The 22,366-nt window shown below is 43.7% G+C and overlaps 1 long non-coding RNA gene and 1 pseudogene across 2 annotated transcripts in view; both read right to left on the reverse strand.

Moving 5' to 3' along the window:
• Positions 1-2,596: 2,596 nt before the first annotated feature.
• LOC131274416 (uncharacterized) overlaps positions 2,597-22,366 on the reverse strand; it is a 41,305-nt gene continuing 21,535 nt past the window's right edge. For both annotated transcript variants that reach the window (XR_011646409.1, XR_009181690.2), the window contains 3 exons: positions 9,374-9,620; positions 5,126-5,290; positions 2,597-4,145 (listed from right to left, as the gene is read on the reverse strand). This is a non-coding gene — a long non-coding RNA (uncharacterized lncRNA). The remainder of the gene's footprint in view (positions 4,146-5,125; positions 5,291-9,373; positions 9,621-22,366) is intronic.
• LOC139436928 (mitogen-activated protein kinase 6 pseudogene) lies at positions 15,281-16,713 on the reverse strand (annotated as a pseudogene).

Below are 22,366 nucleotides of genomic sequence, written 5' to 3' on the forward strand. Positions count from 1 at the left end.
TTCATCGTGGACCCTGCGCTCACATGCCCGGAGGACTCTGGAAACATAGGTAGAAAAGTCCTCATCCTTGGTCTGTGTGAGCTTAGTGAACTTGTCAGCACTACTGGCAGTGCAGGCGCGAAAGGCCCGTAGGGCTACCTCACGAATCTGAAGCCAGAAGCCAGCCGGAGCACGGTAGTAGGCCGCAGCCTGGCTAAACTGACCGGTGCCGGTGAAGGCTTCTGGTGGGTGATTAACACCCCTTGCGACGTTGGCCGCAACCTGCTTTTCAGCCTCGGCATGAAAATGGGCGCGCCAATTTATAAACTGGCCAGGCGTGAGGATGGCACGGGCCAGTTGGAGCCAATCGAGGGGGATGCACAGAAGGGTGGACATCTCCTCTAACAAATGCTGAGCATAAGGGCTGCCTAACCCGTCCTCCTTAACGGCCTTGCGGAGCTGTTTAACACTTTCCGCATCATGTGGGTACCATGGAAAGGGGCGCTGAGGGGTGGGAGTTACGTTGAGGGGAAAGCAGGTGGTAGGAGGCGGCAGGGAGGTAGGCGGAGGTGCCCCGACGGGGGAGGAATACGGGTCCAAAAATAGGCTAGAGGGGGCCGTGCATGCGGCAGCTTGCCACGGATCAGATGGAGGGGGCTGCCAGGGGGAGGCGGAGCCGGGGGGGGCCGCTGGCGCGGAGGGCGCGAGAGGAGCCGTTGCCCATGCGGTGTTACAAAATGGCTGCGGGCCATCCCCAGCGGTGCTACAAAATGGCGGGGAGGGAGCTTCCGGCCCACCCAGGCAGGAAGTCGTCGGGGGGAGAGAGGGGCAAAGGGACCTCCCCTTTACGAGCGAGGAAGAAGGCAGAAGTTCACCATCTTCACCGGCGCTCGGCACTGCTAGATTACATTGTTTAGGGGGACAATTTTCGAGCGCGTTATTAAGGCGCTCAACAAATGACTCAGAGTCAGAATCGGAGTCGGTATCAGAATTCCAATCAGGGTCTCTGTTAAAGTCGCTGTCCTGACAATCACGGCGGCGGCGGTGGCTCGGCCGGGGGGAGTCAATGGTAGGGGTGCCTTGAAGGCAGGAGTGGATGATAAAAAGCGCCAGTAATAAGCCAGGAGGGAATCTTTTACCTTCCTGCTCCACAGCAGAAGTGACCCTATCTATAAGGCGAGTATAGGGGTCCGGGTCCCAAAGCTGACACGTGGTAAGCCACGGATTAAAGGGGAGAAGAAGGTCCCAATACACTTGAAGCTGTTTCAAAGAGATCTTACACCGGTGAGTGTCTAGGAGACCGGCGAGGGCCCGAACTTGTGGGGCTTGCTTAGCAGATAGGATGTTACCCATTGCTAATGGCCTTTTGGAGCCGATAAGCAAAGGGGCCCTTACCTTGAGAGCACGGCAATGGGAGCCGAGGTGCGCGGTGAGACGAGGGGTCGGAGCCGGTGGGGCTCCGACGGTGGTCACGGGCCAAGAGAAGGCCCCGACGAGGGGAGGGCGGGACGACGAGCAGTGGAGCAAGGCAAAGGGGAGCAAGCGCAGAGGGGAGGAGGCAGAGGTGAAGGCAGGGGTGGAGGTGCTCAGGCACGCGCTCCTGAGAGTTTTATTGGCGCCTCTTAATCATAGCGGGTCGGTATAAGCCCCCGACATGGAAGGAGAAAGCCATCCAGCGATTCTCCCAGACCGCCGTGGATCATATGAGGTCACCAAGGTTCAGGAGCAGCAATGCAGAGCGAAAAGATAGGGGTGAGAAGAGAGGAGAGCGTAGGGCTATGGTAGGGTTACTTCAGATGTGCAAGTGCGTGCTCCCGAGAAATCCAAGGCTCCTCTTAATCATAGCGGGTCGGTATAAGCCCCCGACATGGAAGGAGAAAGCCATCCAGCGATTCTCCCAGACCGCCGTGGATCGTATGAGGTAGCCAAGGCTCAGGTAGCAGCAATGTTGCACGAGAGAAGTCCCAAGGTGAGAAGAGAGGAGGGGGTAGGGCTGTGGTAGGATTACTTCAGACGTGCAAGTGCGCGCTCCCGAGAAATCCAAGGCTCCTCTTAATCATAGCAGGTCGGTATAAGCCCCCGACATGGAAGGAGAAAGCCATCCAGCGGTTCTCCCAGACCGCCATGGATCGTATGAGGTAGCCAAGGCTCAGGTAGCAGCAATGTTGCATGAGAGAAGTCCCACAGTGAGAAGAGAGGAGGGGGGGGGCCGCCAGGTTATGGAGTGAGGCTGTGGTGGGGTTGCCTTGCCCCACATTGGGCGCCAACTGCGACGGCTTGCTCGGTCGGTAGAGGTGGGGTCTGGCTGCGGATGAGGGGTCGGTCCAGCTCTGGACAAGGGGTCGGTCCCGCTTGGGACGAGGGGTCGGTCCGGCAGCAGACGAGGGATCGGTCTCACAAGGGGTTGCGCGGTTCGGCTGACGGGGTTGCCCGGCGAAGCCGGCGACGAAGGGGTCGCCCGGAGAAGCCGGCGACGAAGGGGTCGCCCGGAGAAGCCGGCGACGAAGGGGTCGCCCGGAGAAGCAGGCAACGAACTGGGGACAAGGGAGGCCAGGCCCTTGTCGGGGGCACTCAGGACTGGAGGGCGCACGGCAGAAAAACTACCGCGGAGACAAGGTAAACACGCAAGTCCACTTTATTGTGGGAGAGGCAACAGTTTTATAGGGGCTGGGGAAGGCTGATTGGTTGAAGCCACGCCCTGTTCTGATTGGTTGCCGGTGAAAGGTCAGTGGACGGTACTGGATGGGGGAGGGGTGGTGGTTAGGGATTGGCTGTCACTGTTGCTGGGGGAAGGGGCAGGGTTTAGGGATTGGTGGCTGCTGTTGCTGGGGTGGAGGGCAGACTGGAGTTTCCCGCCCACGCCTGGCTGTTGCTGCTGTCGGGGGGAGGGAAAAGGGCAGACTGGATTTTTCCGCCCACACCTGGCTGTTGCTGCGGTCAGGGGAGGGGAAAAGGGTAGACTGGATTTCTCCGCCCACGCCTGGCTGTTGCTGCTGTCGGGGGAGGGGAAAAGGGCAGACTGGAATTTTCTGCCCTGCGCCTGCGCAGGGAGAAGGAAGAAGAAGGGTGCCACCCCACAAGGCATCGGGTGGCGCCATCTGGGAGGAGGGGCGGCCGCGGAAGCATGGCTGCTGAGAAGGGGAGACCCGAGGGCACTCTGCGCCCATGCTGAGCTTCCTTCAGGGGTGGCGGTGGGCCCGACCAACCACCCTATTATGGGGGCAGCGGAATTAGGCCTACCGCGGCTGCTCCCCTGCCAGGCCAGCAAACCACACTTCAGCCCGAGGGGTGACCGCACTACTGGATAATTATTACTACTAGTAATAGTTGTTACTACTGAAGACTATTGCAGACTGGCAGAGTATTACCTTTATAAAAGGATATTTTTACCTTTTAATGGCCTTGAACATGGTGAGACTCATCCCATATTTATGGTCCATCCCTTATACTGGTTACCCACCATACTTCATTCCAGAAGGGGAAAGGGGGGGCTTGACTGTAACCATTCCCCACTGGCTCTGGGCATAGGTATTTATTTTCCCCACTCAGCCATCGCTGGTGCTTGAAATTCCCACAGTCTATTATTTTGCAGGCATCAAACTGCATGGTCTGGGACTCCTGACCGTTGGTTATATTTACTATCAATTTAACATTTTTGTCATAACCTGAATCTGAAACCTCATAGTCAGTATAATTATTCTCATTTTCAGAAACTTTAAATACTTCATCTGCTTGTCTCTTAAGGCACTAGACAAGTTGCTTATAGATAATAGTCTTCCCTCTAAGTGGAGGGATATCTTCCTGCAAAGTTCACTGATATAGAGTCTGAGTAGTCCTGCTCCCTTTCTGATATGCCCTCCCAACTACTGCCTTCTCAGAGTGAGCCTTAAGGGATTGGGAGTTGCAGTTATTTCCCAGGATTCAGATGGTGATGTTGGATACTCATCGTTTGGGTGGGGTACAGGTCCTTTTTCTCAAGAATAGTGGGTCCAGCCTTTTCTTGCTCTCCAGACTGCAGTCTAAGTTGTCAGCAGGACTTGATATGGTCCTTCCCATGTAGGCTGAAGTTTGGACTCCTTCCATGATTTGATTAGGACTCAACTGCCAGTTGGTGTTGGTGGACAGTGAATTCAAGAGGCAGGGTGTGGGCAAGCAAACCACGATGCCTGAGGGATGACAAAGTAGAGGACAAAGCCAGAATGTAATTCTTACAGAAGAGATCCTTCTACTCTAAGGATGGGAGATCTCTAATCCTTCTAGGAAAAGGCAAGCCAGAAAGCATTTCATAAGGAGAGATTCCCAGTACTTTCCTAGGGACGGTTCTAATCCCCAATAGGGCTATGGGGAAGCACTTAATCCTGGGTAACTTTGTTCCTAAGACCAACTTCGAAAGATGCTTCTTTAAAGTCTGGTTCAGTCTCTCCACTCTCCCTGAAGACCGTGGGTGCCAAGGTGTATGGAAGTTCCATGTAACACCCAGGCTTCACATAAAATTCTGGAGTACATGGGTGGTAAAGTGGCTACCATTGTCTGAGTCTATATTTTCCACTAATCCATGAGGAATGATTTGTTTAAGGATAATATTAGAAGTTCCTGATGCTGTAGCTGTGGCCAGAGGATATGCCCCCACCCATCCTGTCAGATGATCTACTATAACCAAAACATACCTTAATCCTCTGGAATGGCCTGAGGGTCAGCTCTTCTTTTTTTTAATTTTTAATTAATTTTTAAAAAATATTACATTAAAAAAATATGAGGTCCCCGTTCACCCTCTACCCACCTCACCCCACCACTCCTCCCCCCACAGCAACACTCTCCCCCATCATCATGACACATCCATTGCATTTGGTGAATACATCTCTGGGAATCTCTGCACCCCATGGTCAATGGTCCACATCACAGCCCACACTCTCCCATGCTCCATCCAGGGACCACAGGAGGATGCACAATGTCCGGTAATTGTCCCTGCAACACCCCCCAGGAAAACTCCAAGTCCCGAAAATGCCTCCACATTTCATCTCCTCTTCCCATTCCCTGCACCCAGCAGCCACCATGGCCACTTTTTCCACACCAATGCCACATTTTCTTTGATTACTAACCACAATAGTTCATGAATGGAATATAGTAAGTCAGCTCAAATCCTTACAGTGTTCCTCCATCCTGTGGAACTTGGATTGGCAGTGTCCATTCCACATCTATGTGAAGAGGGGCTCAGACTCCACATGGATGCTGGATGCAATCCTCCCGCTCTCAGTTGTAGGCACTCCTGGCTCCATGGTGTGGTGGTTGACATTCTTCAACTCCATGTTAGCTGAGTGGGGTAAGTCCAGTAAATCAGAGTGTAGGAGCTGAAGTCTGTTGAGGCTCAGGGCCTGGCTATCATATTTTCAGTCCAGAGATTCAGATCCCCTAGATATATCTTAAACCCCAGCACCAACTACAATTCTGGTAAAGTAACAGGAAAGGCTTATAAAAAGAGATCACATCTGAGTCCAGCTCCATCATGCAGAAACACCAACTCCAAAAAAGGGCCAACTGACATGGCAGTGAACTCCATCTGCCATGACCATAAAACCTGTCAGTCTCTTTAGCCCTCAGAAGGACCAATACCTGGGGTTGTATCTACTTTATCTGTCTCTGAGACTCTGCTCAGGTGTGCATAAGGGCAATCCTTCTGACAACCTCCAGACTCTTTTTTAGAGATTCATAGCCATATAAACTCATTTGTCCTTTCCATTTCCCCCTTGATTTAGGTCAAAAAACATTTTTAACTCCTGTTATTATATGTAGACAGGGATATTCTGCTGGTCTGAGTTGACCCTTTTATTCAAGGTCATTTTCTAGTTACATCATCAGTTGGTACTTGGTAGTGATCCCTCAGTGCCGGTGAGGCTCATCTCTGGGAGTCATGTCCCATGCTGGGGGGAAGGCAGTGCATTTACATGCTGAGTTTGGCTTCGAGACTGGAGGGCCAGCTCCTGTCCCCTTGTTCTTGCTTTCTTAAGACTTGCTTATTAACCTTTTGCCAAATTATGCATCGTTCACTTACTGTTTAGCTATAGCATAAAGGCCCACTCTTCCAAAATACTTACGGACCAGTTCACACATGGCCTGTACCCCTCAATGAATCCCATGGTATAAGACTGCTAATTCCTCTCTCACACTTGTTTATTCAACATTTGCTGGCCATCTGGGAGAAGCCACCTCCCTTGATCATCTAGAGTCACTCCTAACTGCTCCAGCTTTTTCACTTCCTTTTCAGATAATGCAGGGGGCCCCAAAGTCTTCGGGAATTGAGGATATCAGGATCATCAACTTCAAAGGACAACTAAGGGAGGCTTCCCTAGCCTCTTCATCTACTAACCTATTACCCTATGCCTCAAAGGTATGACTTTTCTGATGTCATTTGCATGCAACACTGATATTTCCCTGGGTAAAAGTAGATTGGCCAATACTTGTTTTATTATTTTCCCATGGACTAGCCCTTTTTTCTTTACTGTTAATCAATTCCCTCTTTTCTCAAATTTTCCAAAGTTGTAGACTACCCCAAAGGCATACATAGAGTCCAAGTAGACTGTACCATAGTCTTCCTCTAATAACTTGAGGGCTTGTTTTAATACATACAATTCACAAGTTTGAGCTGACCAGTCATTGGACAATTGGTCACCTGCTTTCACCACACAAGTTAGTCCATGCATAATTGCATAGCTCTTGTGCCTCCTTCCTTCTAGGACCCTGGAGGACCCATCTATGAATAATTTTCCTCCCAAGTTCAGGGGAAGGTCCCCAAGGTCAGATTGGACTGGGGTCTGATACTCAATCAGTCAAAACAGTCATGCTCAGGACCCTCCATTTGATCAGATCCCTTCCAAAAGAAGGAGGCTGGGTTTAGGGTATGGGCTGGTGTCAATGCCAAGTAATTTTTTCCATTAGGATAGCTTCATACTTCAGAATCCGGCAATCAGTCACCAACACCTTCCTGCTTTCTGAAACAGAACAGTTCTGACCTGATGAGGGGTGCTAATGACTAAGGCTCTCAAAAAAGTCAGCTTCCTGCTCTCTTCTACTAGGAGAGTAGTTGCTGCCACAGGTTGAATGCAGCCTGGCCATCCCCCAAAGGCGGCATCCAAAATCTTGGAACGTATGGCTAAAGACCTCCTTTGACTTCTCCAGATTTGGATCAGAATCCTGAAGGTTGTCCCTTTATCACTGTTAACAAACAGGTGGAAAGGCTTCTCAAGGGAAGAGAGGGCCAGAACAGAAGTTTGCACAAATGCCTGTTTGTGCCCCTCTAAAGCCTCTTATCTCTCCCTGAGAGCTTACACCTTCATTCTTAAAGGGATGCTGAAGGACCATAGTCATGGTCACTCTTTTGTAACTGCTTCCTGCTGGTTAGGGGCAGTAGGCCTTACCTGAAAAGGTGTCAATCCCTTCTGCTATTCTATTCTGGTTGGAGGAAGATGATTATGGCAACCTGCATGAAACTGGCTCACATTCTAGTATGGCTAACAAGATGGAGGAAATAAACTTAATTAGAATTTGGAGGACATAGGGTATCATTGAAAGGATGCTGGACCACAAAATTAGAAAAGGCCAGGTGCCTAAAGCCTGCAACCTCTCAAAGTTGCTGGGCTTTATTTTTCAGGTTTTCATCAGAAACTGGTTTCCCGGTCCTGGGTGAGGAAAGATTACCCATAGACTATCTTGAAGGGGTTAAGCTGAAGTGGATCCCGGCCACCTCATTTACTGCTTCCTTCCTGGTGGGAAAATGCTTAGCCCTGGCAGGATGGCATGTGGGTTTGCCAGTCCTCCCCAGGATATGAGTGGGACAGGTTTTAGAATAAGGGCTAGGAGGGAGACTTGGATTAAACATGTTCATTAACTACTTAGGAAATGAAGTCTACCAGGACTTTTGACCATGTTCCACATCGCTATGCATATGATCTAGAAAAGATGTCCCCATAATCAAGTGTATATATAGAATAGGAGAGATATAGGTACAGTACTTAACACCAATCAATGCACTAATGAATGCATAAGTTACTTTTTGAGTTGCAATTAAGAGATCTAAACTCCAGGCTTGCAACACCATACAAGTTGCCTCTACATGGGAGCAGGCCATGACACCAATTATATTTATGTTCTACACACAGCACTATGGTAATTACTGTTCCACTTAGTATGTCCTTCCCATAGCCAGTATGCCGCAGCACCTTTGACCCTAGAGAGAAGCTACAAAGGTTGGCTCCAGTATTCCACTGGTCTTGTGCATAGCATAAGTCAGCACCATGGAGCTTTTTATGTATACATCTTCACCATGATGACATTAAGTAACACATATTTTACTTCAGCAATACACATGCCCAATGGAATCAAGATTATCTTCCTTTACCAACACTTTAATATGCAGATTGAGGTGGCCTCTGACAGTTTTTCCTGTTATGAAGCTTCTTTTTGATATTAAAATCAATTCAGTTTCTGTTTAATAATAATGTACTGGAATTAGCCATTCAAATATTTTGGTTTAAACACTGTTTCTACAAACTTCTTATAACTATCCATAACCACATAGTTGCTTCATCTTGATAAATTCTACCTTCACAAAACACATTCCCTTACTTAATGCTACCTTCTACAATACCCTCTACAAATCATCATATGCATTCAAGTTTTGTCCTACATACTTCCATCCTGATTTTATGAAAACCAGCTATCTTATCTTAGGAAAAAACACATTCTTTTAAACAAACTTATGCCTTTCAGTATTTACTTAAGTTTCATATTCCTCATTCTGTTCTGTGAAAAAAGAATAAACCATTCTTCCCAATTTAGATTTCCACTTTCTCCACCTCAGTATTACAATTTCTTCATTTACTAGTCTAAATAGTTTTATAGTAGAATATCAGTATGTTTTTTAATGTTTTTAATGTAACAGTCTTTGTGATGTATTAACTTTAATTTAAAAAGTATTAAAATTAGATTTCCTTTATTAATGTTTCATTTTTTAATTTTTAGCCATTTGAATAGAGCTCTTTTAAGAATTTTCATTGTCATTTTAATATTACCACCCAGAGAAATTAAAACATACACTGAATAATCAGAAAAACACAAAAACAATTATGAAAGCAAGGTTGGCACAGAGCCAATCCTCATCTGCCCCAATTTTGACCAGATATTTCCTTTCCCTTAGTCCACTCATTATTTGTCCAATGCTCCAACATCCTCCCTAATGGACTACCTGCAGGAATGTTCCTGCGAGATCTTACAGATACCCACTCCCCAGTTGACCATCTGCCTCTGTTCCCCATTCTGAGTCTTGTCTGGGCTTCTTTCAAGTCCAGACTCATCAGAATTTCCCCACCAGCAAGGCAGTACTTAACAGTCCCTTTCTTACCTTGGCCCATCCACAGGGTTACCTGGTCAGTGAGAGGCAGGTTTTCCCTTCTCCTTTTCTCATCCACAATCAGCAGATCTAAGTATCTGGTCTCAGGTCCTTCCAGCTGTAGATATGGGCCCCCAGTGGTGGAGTCCAAGACTGCTCAGTCATCAAGGTGTGCCTTTCCCTGGTCCACCCTGGAAGACCCCCTCTGAATCTTTGGATCCTGGATGAGCCCCCAAGATTGTTAGAAAGAAAGCTGTACCTGTAAGAAAACAAAGCTCAACCAATTGTGGAGAAGAAAAGAATTTTATTAAGGATCTTGCAAGAACAGACATGCAACCTGGATAAAATGGCCAGCATGCCAAAAAGCAAGAAACACTGACATTTATACCCTAAACCTAATGAACTAGTTCCTCCCCTGTTCCCCAATTATTGGGTGCTTCAGGAGTCACAGCGTATTTTAATCACCTAAGTTATTCAGTTCCCACTGTCAGTCCCTGCTCCCATACTCTCTACATTCTGGCAGGCTGTGGGTGCTGGGGGCTGCTTTCAACCCTTGGGTGATTTTCAAATTTGGAGCCACTTTCACTGTTGGCCCAACCCCCAACTCTCACCATTGACTCTTCTCATTTTGACCCCACCCCTGCTTCTTATCATTGGTCCCCCTCATTTTGGCACCACTTTTGAAACTCTTGGCATGCCAAAGCCAAAGTCACTAGAATTCCTTTCCCTCACTCCTGGACCAGCAGAGCTAGTTCTGGCTTCTTTGTGAAAATTAAATTTAACCTTTTTCCACATTTGTGTCTTCATAAATAAACATAATTCATTTATAGGAAAAAACTTCTTTCCAAGCTTTGTACAAACTAAATTTGCATATATACCTAATTTCAAAGTATTTATGAAAAGTGTAAATACAAAATACCATCATAAATTTCAAAATTCATATAGAATTAAGTTGTATATAATACATTTTTTTTCTTGGAAATAGTGCCATACCTATATGTGCCATTAATCCTTGTTTAAAATACTGTATATTACTGTTTAAAAATACATTAACTAAAGTGTTTTAAGTATTTCAACAAATCTGTTAGTACAAAATGTATTTTCACAGTTTCATTTGTATAGTTTTGCTATATTATGTAGGGAAAAAATCAAGGAATAGTACTAAAAAACTTAACAACATTAATGTTCTCTGTTCTGTTTCCATGTTCATTCTAATTCAACCTGGATAACCACATTAATTAATTAGTGCTGTTACAATTTATTATCTTTTAAACTGAATAACTTTTTAGGAAAAAAGGTTTTTCCTAGGCTCCTTGAACAACCCTGCCCCTCCCCTCTCCAGGACAAGAGAAAGTAATTTTAGCTTAGAACTATCTCTACTTGGCCTAGAAATTAAGAGTGGTGGGGACAAAGAAAATGTTACTGAGTAAACCTGATTTTGTACAGTCTATCCTGTAAGGCCCCAATTAAATTTTAACAGTTTTGAGATTAAAGTAATAATCCAGTGTCCAAATTTCAGCATGTAAAGAAAAATACCCTTAAAATCTATGAAAATGGTTTTCCAAATTATAATTAAAACCAAACAATTACAATACATTCTCCAGAGCCTGAGTCAGGATGCTTTTGAGGTTCAGAAATTGAACATATTATGAAAACAAAGAACTTTTAACCTATGGAGGAAAAGATAGAAGGAAATAGTTATTATGTCAGCTATCATTATTTTAATTTTATTCTACTTAGGGCAATGTCCCTAGTTTTATATGGATACTAATAAAATAAGATAATGTCAGTGTGTTAAATCTTTAAGATGATGAAAATTGTAAGTTTTTGGTTAAACTACTACAAAATTTTTAAAACAATTGTTTTGTAGAGTGTGTGTAGGTCAGTGGTTCAGCACCTGCTTTGCATGTACAAGGTCCCAGTTTCAATCCCCAGTACCTCCTAAAAAATTAATTATTTTGCCAAAATTGAAATGACTAGTTCTTCACAGAACAGAATGATGGCCATAAGACAAGACTTAAAGGGATATGATTCTTATAATATTTATGTAATCTAAGTATCTTTTTCCAAATGTGTGTATATTTTAAAAAGGGATAAGAAAGAAGGAGAAGGTTTCTGAAAGCTTGTTTAAGAGAGTGTGTTTTGCCCCAAGATAAAATGGCTGGTTTTCATAAAAACAGTGCGGAAATATGTAGGACAAGACTTGAATGGATGTGGAAGGTTGTAGAAGAGTTAGTGTAAGTAAGTTCACATGCTGCTGGCTGTAATTCAATAAGTTTATTTAAAGGTGAAATTTACCTTGAGATGAAGTAACTAACTAGTCTACATGGCTAAGGATGGTTATGGGAAGTTTGTAAAAGGATTTTCCAAACTGAAAGATTTCAGTGTAAATGACTGATTCCAGGAAAACATTAAGTGGAAATCTAGGAGTTGATGTTAATTAGATAAAGTAACTTACAGCAGAAAAAACTGTCAAGTTGCCACCTCAATCTGTAATAAACTATACTAATAAGATCTCTTTACCAAATGATGTACTTTCAGTTAAAGTAACACAATTTCTTAAATCGCTCTTCTGTTTGGAGTGGAAGGATATAAAATTCCTTTTGAGATAATAGATGTGTTTATAAAAAACAAAGAATCTGAGTCTTATCAAAGTGGCTTCATCAAATCCTTATTGTTTAAGAAAAAATACACAGCAACTGCTCCTTTAGAAGTTAAGTCTTTTTCTAACTATTTTACTAACTTATCTGTCATTGTGATAAATCGAGGCCTATTTAAACATAATGTTCAGACCTGACAACATTTAATATTTTAATAAAACCTTTAAGTATATCTTAAACTGCAAACTGTTAGAAAACAACTTGTTCTTTCACCTTGGAAAAAGTCAGGTGCTAAAATATATACACTTACTGTGTGTAAAAATTCAGATTACATTTATCACTTTCTTTTGCTGGATATGTTCTATTTGTCCTTTTTCTTTAAACAGGGTAAGATAACCAAAGATAGAGAAAATGTTCAGTAAAATAAAATAGATAAACAAATTTCTAAGAGATTGTGATGTCACATGCTACATTTAACCTAATTTTATTCATGCTTGCCTTAGAAAAGACATAGACCATTCAGTAAAAATATACAGTAGAAATAAAATGTCTTATCATATACAACTTTTAATCTACAATAATGATGTACTTAAATACTTCCATGCACACAAGCCTAACATTACAATTTTTTAAAAATAAACACAATTAAGACTTCTAGGAGCATTTTATAATAAAGTACTTTCCAATTTTTTTTGGTAGATAGATCAAGCACCTCTGAAATACAAGTTCCTTTACATAGTGAGCAATTTGCTTAAAATGAACACGTAAGTAAATTAAGCATGTTGACAGCCTTAGAATAAACTGACATTATATATTCAGCTAGGTAGGCAACATGCCATAGTACGAAATGGAAAAAGTGTGTTTGCAAATCAATTTCCAAAACTAAGTTAACGTTCTATAATTAAATCCAGAAAATATACTGATTTGCTAAAATAAATAATATGTGATGTGTTAACACTTCACTATAAAGAATGCATACCAGAACATTTATAAATAGTGAATGAATCTTAAGAATAGTTTACTATAATAAATGCTGGCTAAATAGAAGTACATATTGTGGAGCACTATTGGTGGTATATGTTTTGCCACACACTTTTGTTACCTTGAGGTAGAAAGCACATATGCACCAAATTCAGCTTTCATTTTCAGTTGCTGCTGGTACTGTTACTAGATTCTATCTAGGTTTTTTGCTATGCTGCAGAAATGAATTTCAAGAGCATGCTGGGTGAGTTCGGCCAGTAATTTATTCAGGTAGGGAGGGAAGAGAAATGGGAGAAAATAACAGAAAATAACAGAGCAGGGGCCCCACGAAGTGCAGAAGGAAATGAAAAGGGATGAAGAGGGCTAATTTACAAGCTATAATTCCCCATTATAGGTTATAAGTTCCCAGGGTTACTTGTGTGGCCACATGGCAGAGGAAAAATGGTGACAGAAGCATGCAGAGGGCAGGACAGGTCTGCAGGCAAAAGAGGAAGGCAAGAGAGCACACTAAAGCCTCACGGTTTGCTTTAAAATTGTGAATTATTTCACCCCTTTGCTAATGGAAGGGGAGGGGAGTTTCAGCTGTTCCCAGTTTGGATAGATTATCCCACCCATCAATTTGTGAGGACCCAATGATAAAGTTTCTAGAGAACATCCGGGCATTTCTTTGTTCTAGGAAGTAGAATCCCAGGGCTGGGGTCCCTCCAGCAGCCATCTTGGGGGTTCCAGATGTACACGTGGACTCCTTGTCAGGTTTCAGATCCACCTATTAATTCCCTATCTTATTAGCCTGTTTTAGTATCATATGGGTTTTAAGAAATGTGTATAGTATGAAAAACTTAAAAATTTTCATGAATGAAAAATGTTTTAGGAAAAAAATAGATCCTTTCATGCAATTATGCATAATCTTCCTGTGTAAATTTCAAGGTGAGATTTGTTTCCTGCAAAACAGATCATTGTTCTTTGAGAATGTTTTCACTTCTCTTAATGCATTTCTTTTGTCTCCTCCTGCATTGCATTATTTCACTCTATTTTTAAAATTTTTATGTGCAAATCATATGCCAGTTAAAATGAAAACTCTCACATGCAGAAAATCAGTCTGGATTTTAAAAACCAAGAACTAAAGAAATCCTTACTAAAATGACACTGTCTGATTCAAGTAAAAAAATGACTTAAACACTAGTAATTAAAAAAACCTCATTTCATGAAGAATACAAAGAGAAGTGTCTGCTGAGTGTTTTAGGTCAGAACTTTTGGAATGCTGCTGTATGTTTTATGAGGAATTTGAGGAGAAGATTTCATAGCTAGAAGGTGTTAATGTGGCCTGTACTGACTTAAGTGGTGACCCAATGGGACCATGAAGCTATGGGATGCCCATGGATTCAAGCTGCTTGTCAAAGAGAATCTCCCCATTGCTGTTCAGAAATCCTTCCTCATTTCCTCCCTCCCCAAGCTTCCCATCCTCTCCTGGATCAGTTTTTAGCATTTTGGGATCTTATTTCCTGCTAAAGAACCTGTTAAGCAACTGGTGTAAGTGTTTTCCTTCTCATTTTGTTCATCCTTCCTTACCTCATAACAAAACTGACTTATGAGAAAACAGTCTTCCTCTCCATTCACAAACTGCCTGTCCCAAGAAGACAGGTACAAGACTTCTAACTGAGACAAATTTCCCAGTCCTTTTTCCTCTTATTCTTGGCTTACTGAATTTGATATCAAGCTTTTCAATTCTAGTTGGGATACTGAGCTAGTCAAGTGAATTAATTTATCAACAACATCTGTAAGCTAATGTTGTGAATGAAGTTGAATAGTTCCTGCAATAAAGGAATCAAAATCAAATCCCTGATTCTTTTCCCTTTCTTTTTCAGCCAGTTGCTGTGATGCTTCCTCTTGACCTATCTGGTCTTTAAACCATCCACTTCTTTCACATTTTGACTTGCCTTTCTTATCAGATTTTTCTTTGCTCTGTTCCTTCCAATTGGAAAGATCTATAATAAGCTTGGGTTCATAGTATTGATTAACTTCACTCTCTTTCCAAACTAAGTTATCTAAATACGATGATGACCTCATTATGTATTTCAAGTATGGCTACTCTCCAGATCAAGTATTTGTTTTTGTGATGATCTTGGTGCTGCCAACAAGGCTCCATAGAGTAATTCATGTCAAAAGCAGGATCCTCAAGATACTTTTCACAATCTCCATCCAAATATTTTCAAGGATCAACTTGTACTTCATCAGTGACATCAGACAGAGCTCCTGGGTCAAGCTGAACTTGCTCAATAACAAAATTGTTATGTATAGGCCAATCATGCTCTGAAAACTGACAATCATGGTATCTTTCTCAGTTATAAATGTGACTGTAAATTTCATCCATAAGCAAATATCATCAACTTCATATTCAATATGAAAAAGATGACTTGAAATTGGCTCATCTGTTGGAAAAGAATATACGCTTATGTAAGGATAGGAAAGTTGCTTTCTCTGCTGTGAATGAATCCATTGGAATAAATGTCAAGATCTGTTCCAGGAAATGCAGTGCTTCTCTACTAATTCCTGTGTTAAAGATTTTTGTTGCTCAGTCATGTCATTTCTAATGTAAACTGGAATTACACTGAGAAGATCCTGATGCTCTTCTTCATGTATAATGGGAATAGACTCTAAAATCAGCTGCATCTGTTTAAGTACATGTGCACCTGCAAAGAGGGTTTTACCAGTCAGCATTTCAGCAAAGATGCAGCCTGCAGCCCCCATGGCAATGGCTTTAGTATCATTATTAGTACAAAGTAAAAGATGTGGAAATCTGTCCCATTTAGTAACCAATCCTTCAGAAAGATGACCCCTATGGGAATAACGGGAATCCACGTTCCATGCAAGACCAAAGTCACCTATCTTCAGCACCACATCTCTGGTATTAATGAAAAGATTAGCTGCAGTATGTTTGCAGAATGAATATACTTGAGCCTTTGCAGCAGTTGATCAGTGAAAAGTCTGGCATGCTCCTCCAGTAAAGTGCCCTGAGCCAGCACTTTAGCCAAGTCTGTCTCCATGTACTCCTAAAAGATGTAAACACTGTTCAGTTCAGTAAGAGAGCCCACATCATCTGTTAACTGTCTTCTATTGGGGCCAAGAGGTTCAAATACTTTCACAGAGTCATCATGGTCAAGTCTTCTAATAATTTTTATTTCACATAGAGCATGTTTACCACTCTGGGGATCAGTAAGGACAATTTTCTTTTATTTTTAAAGTTTTATTTTATTTATTTCTCTCCCCCCATTGTCTACTCTGTGTCCATTTGCTGTGTGTCCTTCTGCATCTGCTTTGCATTATACAGTGGCAATGGGAAAATGCATCATTTTTGTTGCATCATATTGCTACGTAAGCTCTCTGTGTATGTGGTACCACTCCTGGGTGGGCTGTGCTTTTTCATCTGGGGACACTCTTCTTGTCAGGCACACTCCTTGCATTTAGGGCTTCCCTATGCAGGGGACACCCTTGGGTGTCATGGCACTCCTTGCACACATTAGCACTGTATGTGAGTCAGCTCATCACAGGGGCAAGGCAGCCCTGGGTATCAAACCCTGGACCCTCCCTATGGTAGGCAGACATTCTTATCAGTTAAGCCACAATCACTTCCCAAAAGTATCTTTCTAAAAGAAGAAAATGTGAAGAAATGAAATGTGTAATTTTCTTATATATTTGGGAATTTTATAAAAATATTTCTTATAAGACTTTTAAAATACTCACTGTCAAATCTGTCCTAATACTTATCTGCATGGTAATATTGTTGTTTACAGTTTTTTCTAAACATTTTAAAATTTATTCATTTCTACCCCTACCCCTCATTGTATTTGTGCTTGTTTTCTGCTCTCTGTGTCCATTCACTGTGTGTTCTTCTGTGCCTCCTTGTCTTTCGGCAGCACTGGGTACTGATCCTGGGACCTTCTGAAGTGGGAGAGAGGTGCTCAATCTCTTGCACCATGTCAGCTCCCTGGTCTGCTGCATTTCTTATTGTCTCTCCTCTATGTCTCTTTTTGTTGTGTCATCTTGCTGTGTGAGCTCTATGCATGGGCCAGCACTCCTGTGTGTGGCAGCTTGTCTTCACCAGAAGGCCCCAGAAATCAAACCCTGCGCCTCCCATATAGTAGACAGGAGCCCAATCATTTGAGCCACATCCAGTTCCCCATTTTACCAGTTTTTAATGGAAGTTGCACATGAGATTCTTATTCCTGCATCATCTAAATTGTTTCTTCCTTACATACACCCTCTTTCTTTCCTGCTTAGTGAGATTTGGCTTTACATTCAAAGGTCTTTTTGTGGTCTTTCTCCAGTTTTAGACTAGTGATGACTGCCTTGCTGGGGTGAATGCCCGTGTGGACAGTGGTGCCATTAGCCTTCTCCTGCTGCACTCATCGATGTTGATGACATAGTTCTTCCTATAAACCTGGACTACTTTGCCAATTTGCTGACCTTTGTAGTGTCCTTGCACAATCTGAACTTCATCATCTTTTCAGATAGGCATGGACTGAACATTATATTTCTGTCTCAGTTCCTGGGAAAGAAGGAAAGACATAATTTTCCTCTAAATGTAGAAAGGTGCATTGAAATGCTGTATTTATCAGCCAAAGGGGTGCTGATGCAAAATACCAGAACTCTGTTGGCTTTTATAAAGGGTATTTATTTGTGGTAGAAGCTTACATTTACTAGGGCATAAAGCACAAGTTACTTCCCTCACCAAAGTCTGCTGCCAAGTGTTGGAGCAAGATGGCTGCTGACATCTGCCAGGGTTCAGGCTTCATGGGTTCCTCTCTTCTCAGGGCTTGCTTCTCTTTCTTCACAACCAGGCTCTGCTGTGTGCTTACTTCCTGGGCTCCAGCTCAAGACTCTGACCTCCCTTCTCTGTGGTGCAGTTTCTCTGTGAGTGTCCACCCTTGCAAGGGGGCAGGACTCAATGTCCTAATGACATGGCCCAGTCAAAGCCCTGATCATATTTAACCAAGTAAAAGCAAAACCTCTGAATCCAATACAATCTAATATGCTGTATTATTCAGGGTTCTTAAGGGAAACAGAATCAACAAGAGATATCTGTCAATAGTATGTGATTCTATAAAAGTCTCTCGTGCAGCCATGGGGATGCACAAGTTGAGGTTCTGCAGGCAGGTCACAATCAGGGGCTGCAATGAAAGTCCAATGAAGGTTTTTGATGAGTTATGGGAGATGTTGACTGTCCAAAGATGAACTGAGAAATTCTCACTCAGTGCAGGAATCACTTCCCCTTTTAAGGCATTCAACTGATTGGGTTAAGCACCACTCATTGCTTATAACAATTTCCCTGATTGATGCAATTATAACCAACTATCTATGACTTACTACTGCAGTGAAGTCAATGGTGACTAAAGTCTATAAATGCCCTTGTATTACAGTTAGCACAGTGCTTGCTTGATCAAACAACTGTGCACAATTACCTGGCCATGTTGACACAATAGCCTAACATTACATATCCCAAGAGGAAAAGAGGAGTTCTTGCTCTGGACACAAGGGGATTGAACTTCATTTTGGCCACTGCCGCTTCAATGATGGCCACAAAATGGAAAAGCTACACTTTTAATTATTTTAAAAAATGTGATGTTATACAAAGAACCAAAATCTCTTATCAGTTACACTGTTTTGCTCAGATGCTTCTCCTAAAGAACATGCAGTCACCATATTGTAAACAAGAAGGGACTTTAAAGGAAAAGCAAGGCAAAAGTTTATTATATTTTGCCTGTTGATTAAAATATTTGTGGTAAGAAATAAAAGTAAAATGGAACAAACCTGCTACTATATGTTACAGTTAAAAATCTCTAGAAATAGATTCATGGAAGGAAATTAGGCCCTAGACTCTAAAGCTCTTGCAGCAGTCATTTATTCCAGGGCTCTGACCTCTAATTTTTATTTCTAAGTCCTAAGATATTGTATGTTTTGTGTGTAACCTAAAAGCTCCCTAGAAATTTTAAGTACCTGGAACCCACTTTTCAGCCCTAAAAGTGAAGAAGAAGCAGCCCTATGGCTACACAGAATGACTGGCCTGGAGGAACTAGCACCGGGAGGTAAAACACAATTGTCATTATGGCCAGCTCCTCTGGAGGGTCCCCGTGTGTGGTGCTGTAAGTCAGTGCCCTCCAAGCAAGTGTCCTTGGCCTGTGGAGGAAGCTCCACTGTCACAGCACTCACCTGAGGAAGCCTGCCCCTCTCCCTCCAGCACCTGCTGAGCACCTGTGCTTGCACCCTTAGGCTTCTCTTCCAGACTCACAGGCCTCTTCTAACTTCTTCTTTGACTGGGTGCCACCGTGGCAACATCCATGTTCAGTCAGTCTGTTAGAGGTGCAGGTACGTGCCAGCACCCAGCATCTCTGATCTCCCCTGAAATGTCCTTCCCTCATCTTTCAGATAAGAGCCGCCCTCTGGGTGGCAGCTCCTAGTGCCCATGAGCTCCTGTAATTGCTCATCTGGTTTGTACTGTAGCTGTGGCCTCTATCACAGCACTGCTGTGTGTAATTCGTGCTGGAGGAGGGCTCAGACGTGGGCTTTCAGCCCCTGGGTAGGCCTCAGGTACCAAGAACCATCATCCCCAACCTCAGGGCCACCTGGAAGCCTCACAGCCCTGACTAGGGATACCCAGTTAGCTGGAGGTGACCTGCTGGCAGAGGAGGGAGGCGTCTGTGCTGTTGCCAGCACACCCTGCTGCACCTGGGTCAACATCCCTGGACAAGTTGAGACCCACAGGGAACATTCCTAAAAAGCAAAACTGAGGGCAGAAGGTGCAGGAGGCCCCTGGGCTCTTGGCTAAGGCACCTAGAAGAGTTTCAGAGTATGCCCGTTTAGTTAGGCCAGCGAAGGTTTATTGAGAAACTAGAGGAAAGTGCTCACCCAGACACCGATGCAGGCTGCTCCAGGAAGAGGGGCACTTGGGGTCAGGAGCTGCCCATAGTAAAGCCTTTTCCCACTCCGCCCCTGCCCTGCTTCGGGGAGGGGCCCCACCTGCCTGCTGGCCTCCTTGCTTGCCCCACCCATTAGCCCTTAGGGGACCAGTGGGGAGGCCTTTAGTTCAGGTTTCCAGGGCTTCCCCTTGGCCCCAGGAGAAGTCCACATGAGGTCTCATGGGCAGGGGCTACTCAGGGTCTTTCCACATGGGGTCTTTCCTACTTGTTTCTTAGTAGCTGCATCTCTGCAGGGGCTTTCAGGTGGGGTCCCAGCTGTGACTGGCCTTTGGTCTTTTTTCTGTACTGAGCTGCCTCAAAACTAGAAAGAATTATGTTGCTGGATTTTGCCTAGGTCCCTGGCTAAACTGCAGGAAATGAATTTCAAAGCACACCTTGGTAATTAGGTCAGATGATTTATTCAGGTAGGGAGGGAAGAGAAATAGGAGAAAATAAGAGGTGATCTCCCAGGTGGGGAGGAAGGGGCTAAGAGTGATAAAGAGGCCGATTTACAGACTGCAGTTCCCATTACAGATTATAAATGCCCGGGGCTGCTTCTGTATTGATCCAGGCAGGTGTCAAGAAGCCAGAATAGGGCACAGGGACAGGGTGAAGGCAGGAGAGCAGGAGGCCTTGGTGCTGGTTTTCTAAACCTCTAATTACTCTGCCCCTTTGCTAATGGCACAGGCGTGGTCCCAGCTGTTTGCTGTCTTCACTGATTTCCCCCACCCACCCACCACCTGGAAGGGCCCAATGATGAGGCCCATTGAAAAGATCCAAGACTTGTCCTGACTTTTGGAGGAAGACTCAGTGTTTATGGTAGAATCTCACTGGGGTCTTCCAGCAGTCATCGTGGGGGTATCGATGTCCACATGGACTTTTTGCCAGGTTCCAGTTCTATCTTTTGACTCCCTATCTAGCCTGCTTCAAATAGATCAAAATATTAACAGTGGAACATCCAGGAAATCTTGAAAGAAGCCAAATGGCTTCACAGCCTGAACCCTGCAACCAAGGAACATATGGAACCAAGGATGGGGGTCCTGGTTAATGCCCCTTGGTGTATTCCCTCAATCGCCACTGATGATGCTGTTCATCATCCTTCTCCTCAACCTGTTTCTGTCATCATCATGCATCGTTCACTGCATGTCACCTTAAAGTCACCAGACTTTTATCCTGTTCCCTGTAGCTTTGGAGCAGTGGTTTTTCAAGGGGTCCTTGAGCCTGAAGTGAAATTCAAAAAAACTGTCCATGTGGAGATGTGTTGGTGTGGGTATGATATGTTTATTAATAATACACAGCACAGCGTGGACTTAGTAAGGGGTCTGCAGTTTTTCCCTGACTGGCAATGGAGTTCTTGGAACAAAAATGATTATGAAACCCTGATCTAGGTTATCAGTCTATGAAAAGCCTGAAACTAGTCATACCTTTTCTTCAGGAACTCAAAGGACTCCTTCAACCAAAAGGAGGGAATGTGAAGTTGGAATAATCAATGATTTCACTAACCATCTTGATTTACTTGAGCTTCCATTTTATCCAGGAAATTATAAAGAAACAAAGTTGAATGGAAGCAGGCTGACATACCAATGATCATTTGTGGTGCTAATTAAAACCCCTGCCTGAGCCTGGGAGAAAGAACTGTAACAAAGAGATGAATGGGAAATGGATGTGGCTCAAGCTATTGGCTGTCCACCTACCACATGGGAGGTCAAGGGTTTGTTTCCTGGTGTCTCCTAAAGAAGATGAGCAAGACAGTGAGCTGGCACAACAAGATGATGCAATGAGACACAAGGAGGAAAGCAGAATGAGAAACAACAAGCAGGGAGTGGAGGTGGCTAGAGCAATTAGGTGCCTCCTTCCCACATGGCAGTTCCCAGGTTTGGCTGCTGATGACTGCTGAAATAAAGATGAGCACATAACAGACAGAGAGCAGACAGTGAGCACATACAAGGTGGGGGAATGGTGTGGGCAGAAAGAAAGAAAGAACGAAAAGAAATCTTTAAAAGAAGACTTCAAGCCAACATCAGCAAATCTGCTGTTCTTCACCAAATGGCCAAATCATACATCAATATCCTGATTGCTTGATTGCTAATAAATGATCAAGGACATCCTGCTCAAACAGTGCTGATGGTCCCAAAGTAACCATAAACCATGCCCCCTTTTTCCCTTCCCTTTTCCTTTGTTTCAAGGAGCCATATAAGATGCTCCCCAGCTCACCCTTTTGAGCAGAAAGCTCTGTTAGTGCTGCTCCTGCATGAATGCAACTTTAGCTAAATAAAATTGTTCTGCACCCCCTTTTTAAATTCTGTTTGCTTTATTTTCAACAGAACACATACATCCTCTGAAACTACTTCATTAGCTAATGATTACTCAAGCTGTTGTTAGAGAGCCATTTCCCATCTCCCTTGGTATTTCCAAGGCTGTGGCCCAGCATGGCAACCTCAGGAAGCTGCAGACTGGTCTGTGCCAATCTC

This window comes from Dasypus novemcinctus, chromosome 18 (assembly GCF_030445035.2).
Source record: "Dasypus novemcinctus isolate mDasNov1 chromosome 18, mDasNov1.1.hap2, whole genome shotgun sequence".
NCBI classification, from domain to species: domain Eukaryota; kingdom Metazoa; phylum Chordata; class Mammalia; order Cingulata; family Dasypodidae; genus Dasypus; species Dasypus novemcinctus.